The sequence below is a fragment of the Danio rerio genome, chromosome 6 (assembly GCF_052040795.2).
Source record: "Danio rerio strain M-AB ecotype USA chromosome 6, GRCz13ab, whole genome shotgun sequence".
In the NCBI taxonomy this organism is placed as follows: Eukaryota; Metazoa; Chordata; class Actinopteri; order Cypriniformes; family Danionidae; genus Danio; species Danio rerio.
The window spans coordinates 61,354,543-61,365,000 of NC_141026.1; the positions used below are offsets into that span (position 1 = coordinate 61,354,543).

General features: G+C 37.3%; 1 protein-coding gene across 15 annotated transcripts in view; it reads left to right on the forward strand.

Annotated features, from left to right (window-relative positions):
• r3hdm2 (R3H domain containing 2) overlaps positions 1 to 10,458 on the forward strand; it is a 117,066-nt gene that overhangs the window by 16,269 nt on the left and 90,339 nt on the right. For 2 of the 15 annotated variants that reach the window (XM_087258153.1, XM_087258157.1), the window contains exon 1: positions 7,365 to 7,506. The exons of the other annotated variants lie outside the window; for them this stretch is intronic. The gene's annotated coding sequence lies outside the window, so the exon portion shown is untranslated. Of the gene's footprint in view, positions 1 to 7,364; positions 7,507 to 10,458 lie in introns of those variants that run through there. 15 annotated transcript variants of the gene reach the window in all.

Below are 10,458 nucleotides of genomic sequence, written 5' to 3' on the forward strand. Positions count from 1 at the left end.
GAAAAAGGAGAAAAGGTGACAGACAAAGACAAAAACAGTATGCAGGCACTGCCAGACTGTGGTGAAATATAATTCGGGAATATGACTAATAACAGTCATAGGGACTGCAGAACACAGCACACTTGTTAGATTGATGCAGACATTAGCCCCTTTCACACAGTGATACTGGTAAATATCTGTAAAATTTACGGAACGACTTTACCGGTATATTCAAAAAAGCGCTGTTCACACAGGCGAAGTTGTTACGGAAATTTTCCGGAAAAGAGCATTCACACATCCATTCCAAAATACCGGTAAATTCTGACATCATTCACCACAAATGAGCTTTAAACGGCTGCGCTTGTGTTTGTAAACATTTGACTAAATTACAAACTCTGTGGATGATCAATATTGTGAGCAACTTTCGCAGGATCACTTTCGCATGTCGAGATGTTCATAATATGTGCGTGTGCAGGCGCTCACAGGCTGTTTCACAGGAACACGCAAAGCTTGAAGGTAAACAAACAACGGCTTATCATAAGCATCTCATCGATGATTATTTACACAGTTGGCATAAAGAAGAACATATAAACGTGATCTGACTAACTTCTAGCAGCTAAATGTGTCTGGAAAAATATTCAAAGGCTTTTATTCTCATAAACCTGCCGGCAATTTTCCCGAAAGGTCTGTATGTGTGAAAGGGGCTATTAACTTGTACCGCAAAGAGACCTCTATCTCACTCATGGTTTGTCCTCTCAAGTGGTGGAAAGACAATGCACAACGTTACCCACTGCTGTCAACCTTGGCTAAATCATATCTCTCTGTCCCAGAAACCTCAGTCCCAAATTAGAGGGGTTTATTCTGTTGCAGGGGACATGCCCAGAGATCCCAGCTTTTACCAGATTATAGTTATATGATCATTTTCCTTAAAAAAAACCCATCTCTATCTAAGTGAGTGGGTGATTAAATGTTGATTGTGATGAGTTTTCAACAATACTAAATTGAAACTTTATATTTTTTTATTTGGTTTATAGTTTTTTGTTATTAAATTGAAAAATTGAAGTTCCTGTTTGGAAGCTTACAGATAGATGGCTGATTTGTATGTCATTGATATGTTCAGTGCTAAGGTAAATAAACACTTTTAGCACTTTTTTCGAGTCTTTTCATTAGTTTTGTGTTTCGTGTAAATTATTCAATAAAAACCGTACCGTGCCATTCATACCGAGGTACCATGAAATTGTACCGTGAAATTCTGATACCGTTACATCCCTGTTATCTACTGGATTAGGGCTGCAGGATTCTGGCTAAAATGTGAATCAAGATTTATTTTTTTTGCTTAATTGATATCGCGATTCTTTCTCACGATTCTTTCGATAAGTTAAATAAAATAAAGTTAATATGAGTAGGCTATTATTATTGTTAATTCTCAAACATATCATCACCTTGGAATTATAAGGTTGTCTGCGTTCTGAATGATTTTGAGATATTGAGCTTTAAAGTTTTTGCAATCCATACAGCAAACAATATGTGTGCAACATTTTTTTTTAAAGTCTTAAAATGTAAACAATAAGTTGTCATTTAATAAGAATTCGTCAGTAACTCAATTTTGACAGAAATGTCAGATAGAACCTTATAATTCTAAGATGATGATATGGTAAAACAACACTAATAATATTAGGCCTATGTGTAGCTCTACTGTTGCTTAAAATGCTCAATGTTGTACAGTCATTATGGTGGACTTGAACAGACTATCAATATGTCCTGTTTGTTAATTCACAGTAAAATGATGACATCAGAATACAACTATTCATAATTTTAAAGTTCAATTATTATGTTTAAGACATGTGCTTGTCATCTGTCATTGACAACATTATTAGACCGTTTGTTTTCACTGGTAAACTTTTTGCATTCACAGACATTTTTGCATTATATTCAACATTATATAAGCTAGAGTAGCTGTACTGACACTATAAAACATTTATTTTCATGCACAACACTGAGTTAGCTATGAAAGAAAAAAGCACATCAAATGCTTGTCGTAATCATAACTGTAAAATGCGTTATGATCATTTAAATCAGTGGTTCTCAAACTTTTTTCACCAAGTACCACCTCAGAAAAAATTGTCTCCAAGTACCACCATAATGACTGGTATTGAAATAGATGGTAGGCCTAATTAAGCAGCTACAAGTCTGCACAGTTCACAAACGTGGCAGATTAATTCTTATTATTATGAATATTTATTATTGTCAGACACTTTAAACGTAATAAATAGTTTGAACAATAACACACTTACAGTTAAATTTTTTTTTCAAATAAAACGTCAACGTTTAAATTAAAATGTAATTTTAAAAGTTAATTAAAAATGGTACTCTTCTTAAAATGTTAAAAGAAAACTGACAAATCGTTTGTTGATATAACTTGGAATGAGGTTGTATCAACTTCTTCAAGCAATCAAATAGATTAAGTTGACTAAAGAAAGTTAGTTCACTCAACAATTTTACGCTAAAGTTGAGTGTACTTACTTTTGTAAGTCAACTTAAACTGCTTGAATAAGTTGATACAACACAAAATAGTTAGTTGTACACAAAAATTAGTTGAAACAACAAAATCACTCAAGTTATTATAACTTACATTTCTAATTACAATAAACTCACAATTTTAAGGCAACCGGGTAACTCACTTTTTTAAGTCAAAACAACAAATCATTTTTTACAGTGTAGAAGGAAGCCTGCGTACCACTTGTGGTATATGTACCACAGTTTGAGAACCACTGATTTAAATGATGTGCGCACAAGTTTTATTTTCACCTCCCAATGCGGCTCATGTCTGCCGTCACTGTGATAAAACACACACACACACACACACACACACACACACACACACACACACACACACACACACACACACACACACACACACACACACACACACACAGACACACACACGTGCAAATAATTCTTTCAGCGCGGCTCTCAAACTTTATAACTTGTTATTCACAGCATATGCAGGTTCTGTTCACTAAAGTAGGCGTCATTGGCTACGTGCACGTGCGCGCTCTCGGTAGCTCGTGGTTAGCTCACGTGTTATTTTGCGCGCACAAATAAATCATTACATGAGACAGAAATGACATTTCTGGGTGAATTATACCTTATAAATGCAGTATGTGACACTTTTAACGCCATTTGAAGGTGTTCAAGTTCCTGTGAGGACCTGTGCGGCCGCCTTTAAGCTTTTCTCCTGACCGTAAAAATATAATTGGCTGAATCGTAGAAACGCTGAATTAAGATCGTGTGTCGGGTCGAATCGAGATTGTGATCTTTTTTTGATTAATCGTGCAGCCCTATACAGGATGATACATGACCACAAATTAGTTTCCAACAGTAATGTCTATCCTATTGCTTGAGATGGATCGTCCAATCAACAGAGATGGACGGCACAAACACACACGCACATCTCCAGTTTCTATTGATCTGAAATGAAGAGCTACGCTGAGCAAGATACTTGACAGCACGCTTACTATGATGCTCATTTTCTGCTGTTTTGGCTTTGATTGGCAGATTTCACACCAGATCTGAGCTAAATTATTACACTGGTATCTGAAATAATTGATTCTGATCGGTCCAGGGTGTGTTATGTTAGAGATAAAGTAGATCCAGGAGGCTAATCATTATTACAGGTATATCGGAAGCAGACTACTGTAATATAAGACTGAAGAGTTTATTCTATGAAAACTGTATGTACTCTATCCGGCTTATGATGCAGGTACTTGGCACAAAACAAAATTAGATGATCAAGATTGTTTTGAGCAATAATAGTTTATTTTATTCTTCAATTAAACTGAATGTTGGCGTCACGGTGGCAGAGTGAATCGCATGATCACCTCACAGCAAGTAGGTTGCTGGTTCGAGCCTCGGCTAGGTCAGATGGCGTTTCTGTGTGGAGTTTGCATGTTCTCCTTGTGTTGGTAGGGGTTTCTTCTGGGTGTGACTCTTTGATAGTTCACACTGTATGATTGTTAATCACATGAACGAGCACTGGTTTGCCTGTGCGATTTCTCAACCTGACGGCGAGTCAAAATAGGGGCTAAAATCATGAAGGCTGAATTGGCTTTTTAAATTTTAAAAAACGTAGTTTTGAAGAAGCTGCAAAAATAATTTTTAGAGTGTAAAAAAAACATTTGCTGTCATGACTTTTTGACATGTTCACTGAAAAAAAAAATATTCAAAGATGATTCTTTATGAATGAAGAGTTCAGATGCAAAACCCTCTAAATCCATCAGACCTCTTTTCTTGTAAATAAGCATTTTCTATCAGGCTCCTCTGATTAGGTTCAGAAGTTTAATTTTGTAGATAAAAAGGTGATTACCTGTTAAATAAAATACCTTTTAATTTTTTTTTTACTTTAGACAATTCTTTTTCTTTTTCGTTTTTAAAAAGGGAGATTTTCTTTTGCGTCAAAACCAGCTAAATCCACTTCTGCTTATTTTTTATTTATTTATTTTTTTATGCAAATCCACCTATCAGGACAAGCTGAAAATCACTAAAGATGCAAATAGAGATTATTTTATCAAGCATAAAACACATTACTCAACCACCTGAAATTAAAAATACAAAACTCTGTTAAGTAAGTGGCGGTTCATTCATCTGTGGTAGCCCCTGATAAACCAGTCACTATAATGATAATTAATTAATGAAATCTGTCAAGTGCATGAAGTCAACTTTATGTTATTGATTAAATTAAATCTGAACAATCTGTTGTCATTTCTGATATTTGGGATTTAGATTTATTGTAAGTTGAGCAATGTAAACATTGTAAAGCTAAGCTTGGTGGATTCAAAAAATGTAGTGTAAAACATAGTGAAGCGTCAATATTTGCTTTGTCCATTAATATAAAAAGCCAGCATATAGGTAGGGCCAGACGGAATCTGCTGACGTTTTTTGCTAGTTCTGCGGAGAATTTTGGTAAAAATCTGTGGATTTCTGCGGAATTATTTTCATTACTAAAACCTTAATATATGAAATAAAAAGTAATCTCTTTTTAACTTTTATTTATTGTTTAAAATGCAAATCCAATTAGATGCACTTTATTTGGTAAATAAAGCAAGTTTGTCATAATATATCTAGTAAGAGACAGAAAATATGACTGTACAAACTTTACTACATAAATCAGATGAATATTTTCACATCAGTCAATAATATTAGTGAAATTAAGTAAAAAAACAGTAAATATAGATTTACACACATTTACTCATGTAAATGAACAGAATTAATAAATCTGCAGAATTCTGTACGCGCAAGTGGGCCTAGGTATAAAATAATATAATATATCAAGCATAAATTATATATCAAGCATATAGGTAATATGAAGTACTATAAATAATGTATAGTTTTATACATTGTATTTATCTTTTAAAAATAGCTTAAATTAGCAAATAACGACACTTACGCCCCATTCACACGGGGCTTCAGCATCAACGATTGACAGAGGGCGTGTCTGAGGTTGGGGCTAACGCGATCGTCATAGCAGCGTCAGCCAATAAAATTCAGTCAGCAATAGGCCACTGTCCTGCTGGTGTATCTGCATACAGCGATCTGATTTGCTGACGCTTCTGTCAACGCTTGAAAAGTTGAGCTAGTCCCAACTTCTGCAGTGAGCAACGCCTCTGAAGCGGCGCAGATGGATCCACAATGCAGTTCAGCAATGCTTGACGTCACCCGTTCAAAGTGAATGGGAAGCGTTGATGCTGACCCCCGTGTGAATGGGGCGTTAGTGTCCTCTCAGACACTTTTTTTATAAGCTGTCATTCATTCATTCTCACCATGCTCAAGCTTTTGATCTCTTGTTTATCCTCCTTAGGCCCCGTTTACACTAGTGCGTTTTAGTTTCAAAACGGCGTTTTAGATCAAAAACGATCCACGTCCACACTAGCGTTTCACCTAGCGTCTCTGAACATATCGTGACCATTCGCGGAAGACATGCGCGTTCTAGTATAAACAGGAAGCATGCGTCTCACTCGGCATTTGGTTATTGTTAGTCAACAAACGCCGGTTGAACATTAAACGCGATGGCAAAGAAAGCAAGAAAGGTGTTTTTGTGGACAGTCGGCGAGGACGAGTTGTTACTAAACGTAACAAATGAATAACTGCACAATGCCGCCTAAAACAGACAATAGTGCAAACAACGCTCCCATTTCTGTGTCCATGTTGTTGTTTACAGTGTAGGCTGGTCTGCGGTCTACCGGTAGCGTTAAAGTCATGTGTTATAGTCATGTGATTGAGGCTTGACTAATAAGGGAAGGATACGCAATGACACGAAAGCCCCAATCAGGTAGCGAATCTCAGCAGCCCCGCCTCCGTTTTCAGATGTCTCCGTTTTCCCTCATCCACACTGAGATGGAGCAGCAGCTCTTCAGAATGAAAACGGCCTCTTCAGTGTTTTCAAAATGCTCCGTTTTCAGCGCTTGAGAACTCCGGCGTAGTGTGGATGGATGGTGTAACCGTAGCAAAACTTAAGCATTTTAAAATAAAACGCATTAGTGTAAACGGGGCCTCAGACTTATTCAAAGTGGCTTCACTGCGCAAAAAAATACATTATGAATGTATGCTGGACTTCAGACTGTGCAGTGTGTTTTCTTTTTCGTAAACGGCACAGTTTTGAGCTAAGGGGCGTTTTCATTTGCCATTCTCTGACAGTCGGACAGGTTCATCCAGTTCATCAAACTCCGTCTTTTAAAATCGGAAGTGGAATAAAGCAGTCTCCTCATAAAGCCGGCGTATCAGCGCGCTGCTACAATGAACACATATGATTCGATTCGCGCCTTCTGATTGGTTCTCGGAATATAGCGGCTTTTGCTGTCAAAGGCAAGTGGTGTTTAGACGCTTTTGCCAACGAACTGTTATTTCTGAATGCGCTGATGCTGGGATTTAGATGATGAGAAGAAAAAAATCTTTGTTGGTGGGGTACTACCTGCCTAAAGCATTCGGTCAATGTCATTAGCTTATTTTTGGCGGGAGTGGCGTTTACCAGCTTTTGCATCTGAACTCTTGCATCTGAAGTGGCTGTTAACTTTATTTGGGCTGAATTTAAACAAATTAAGCTGGACATGACTAAATTTAGTTTGTTCACATTTAACCCTTACAAAATGTGTGCAACTATTTTTCTGAATTACTTTTATTTCAGTGTATGATTCCTGTCTGTTTGTGAAATACGTGCATCATTTTGAAGAGTGTTGAGTTTCTCATTACTGCCTTTACACTGTAGAGCGAATGAGAGCGAATGAGTGAAGGAGACTGGAGGGAGGATGAGGAACTGAGCGCATGCTCCATCTCAGAGAGAGAGAGAGAGAGAGGGGCTGTGCTTCATTCAGAAAAAGCAGGGGGGCGTCAGAAGTGAGGGAGGAAAGTAAGCAGAGAGGTGGAGATCTGTCTGTTCTCTGTTAGCGTGCACTGAAATGCATTCGCCGCTGCCTCAGAGCCGCAAGCACCTAATGATGCGAAGAAGAGACCAGTGATAAATCAGCAGATACAGTAAGCTTTCTGTGTGTGTGTGTGTGTGCGTGTGTGTATGTGTGTGTGTGGGGTGTAAAGGCAAAAGCATGCATGCAAAACTCCTATTGAAGAGATGTTTATGCGTCTTGCATCTATCGAGAATCTTAACAGCACAGTCGGAGATGTTCTACTTATGACTAAACCCTCAGGTGCATTGTGGGAAATGTAGTCACTTTGAGATGAGAGGAAAATGGGTCAGAGAGTTTAGAGATGCGCTGAAGTTTGTATTTAAAAATGCATGTCTGCTTGTGAATCTGTGTGTGTGTGTTCATTGAGAAGTGGCATGTAAGCTGCAGGTTTCCGTGGCTTTTGTGGATGTGTGCTGACGTCAGGTGGAGGTGAATGAGAGCACGGTGTTCTCCTGCATGCAGCATTGTTTCAGTGCAATAACGCTGGCATGCGGAGCTGCGTTTCTCAGTGTGTGTCAGACGGATGAGCGACAGGCTTGGCTGTGGGTCAGTCGGTCGTGGGTGTGTGTGTGTGTGTGTGTGCAGTATTGCGAGCGCTCTCGGTCTGCCCACTTGCATGCAGGTCGATAAAGACGACGGCGTGTTTGCTGAGGTAATGAGGAATTCCCTTCCTCTGTCCTTGCGTTTTCGTCACCCACACCGGGGGCGATTCGCTACAGCAGCGAGGCGTCATTGATGATCAGAGCGGAGGACGACCACTGTTACACACTGAAAAAAAATCATTCAGTGGATTTACTCCATTTCTTTAAGGCTAACTGGTTACAAATGATGTAGACGGGATGAATTTAAGCAAACTAATTAAGTAGAGCATATAAATATAAATTGTTTGCATCCAGTAACCTTAAAAAAAATGAGTAAACCCAATGTAAATGCAATGTTTCACTGGTCAGTGTGTGCTTGTGTTTTTCATGCATGTGCTTGGAAAGATTATAAAAGCTCAGAACTTTACTGGCTCACACTTTATATTAAGGTTTTATTGTATTTACTAACATGAACTAATAATGAGCAATACTTCTACAGTGTTTATTAATCAGTTAAACAATAACATCCAAATTAATATTAATGCACCGAGTTAACAGAGCTAATTATGAACAACTGTATTTACTGTGATGTGTTGTTCACTCATTCATGTTCGTAAAAGCAACAACTTATACAACCTTATTGTAAAGTGTTACCCATTAATACTGCATATGATTTTACACTGTATCAGGGCTCGAAATTAGCTTTCTTACTTGGTAGCACCGGTGCTTCCAATCTGAAATATTTAGGAGCCCCAGAAAAAAATTAGGAGCACCCGCCAAAATGAATGATATATTTATATTTATCAAATATAAATAAATATATATAAATAAATATATATTTATTTATATTATATATATAAGTTGTATATTAAGGGATTTATTGTATTGGAAAACAACATCAATTGGGACTAACAAAACCCAGAAACATCTACATTATCTAACTAATGCTGTGATGACCGATATTTGTGCAATATTTCCAAAATGAATGTTGAATAATTATAAAATATTAATGATGACGATGATGACATTAATACTAATAATGAATTATATTTCTCATCATCATGCTGCCTTGAATGTGCTTTAATGTAAGTTATCTGCTATATAAAGTCCTGCTGTTACTTTATGAAAAATAAATTGATGGTTTGCATCAAACACAAATGAAGCATTGTAGTAAGAAATATTTATTTTGTACTATTGTTTTTTTTATGCACGTCAATTTAATAAATAATAGTGTCTGCTACAAAACAAACGAAATAATATAATAAATCATTCAATTCAATGCTGAAAGCTGCAAAGCAGTCATTAGTAATTAAACAGAAAAATAGTATACACCTCAAGAAAGAACGGACAAAAGAAATGAAGTAAAGTCTCACTTATAAACGTTTTGGTTTCGGTTCTTGTCGTTTTAATGCTCGGCCTTGTTACGCGCTGAATTACATTTTTTTGTGTTTGTGGAAAAGCATGTGAGTCAACCGACCCAATATGAGGGGGGCAGAGCAGGATTCTCCCGATGCCCACCGGCGCAATACTGTTCTCTGTTATAAGCCGCATCAGTTTAAACTCAGTAAAGGCGAGCTTCTTTTGCGATGGTGTTTTAGCGGACATTTGCGCTGTTGCAGCCTGATCTCATGTGGAAACGTATGAAAAAGTTATGAATTGCCGTTAGATTGTTTGGCTGAACACTGTGCATGCAACGCATCGAGATTCAGTGTACTTTTCACTCTTCAGCCGTTTGCATTCCCCGCGGTCACAAAAGCTCCCTCCCTGTCATCTGACAGCGGAAAGTCTTGAGTGATTGACAGCTGATATGAACCAATATAGCGGCAGGGAAGAGCGATTTTACCACGTTTTTAGAAAAACAAAAAACAAAAAAAACAGGTCGCACTACAACCATTATATGCAGTTGCCCGAATGCTCCCAATACAGCCCTGCTGTAAATATAAAGATTAATTGATTTATATTTAATTGTGTTCAAATTATTCTATTCAAATATAATAATAATAATAATAAATATGTTAAGTGCTTGACGTGCTTTGGCTTATTTAGCTTTTTTTGTCTGGTTGCATGCAGAGTTTACATAAGCAATAATTGACAAGCTGTTAAATAATTAAAAATGCATCTAAAATGCTTTTGGCAGCAGTGCATCTCTCTATTAATAGCAAAACTGTATGGTCATCTGCTTTAAGAAGAGTGCTGCTTTTACCTCACTGAGAAATGATTTAGTTTTTGAATTGCTGAATGTGTTGAAATTGCAAGACTATTTTATTGAAAGCATTGACAACACATTTCTGTGAGCATGCAAGAGTGTGTCAGCGTGCGTGTGTGTGTGTGTGTGTGTGGCAGAGAGAGCAAGATGTGGTTTACAATTAGTAACAAACAAAGGTTTTGTGGTAAAATCATGAAATTAGTGCCTTTTTTCGCTGTAGCTTACTATGGCGAGG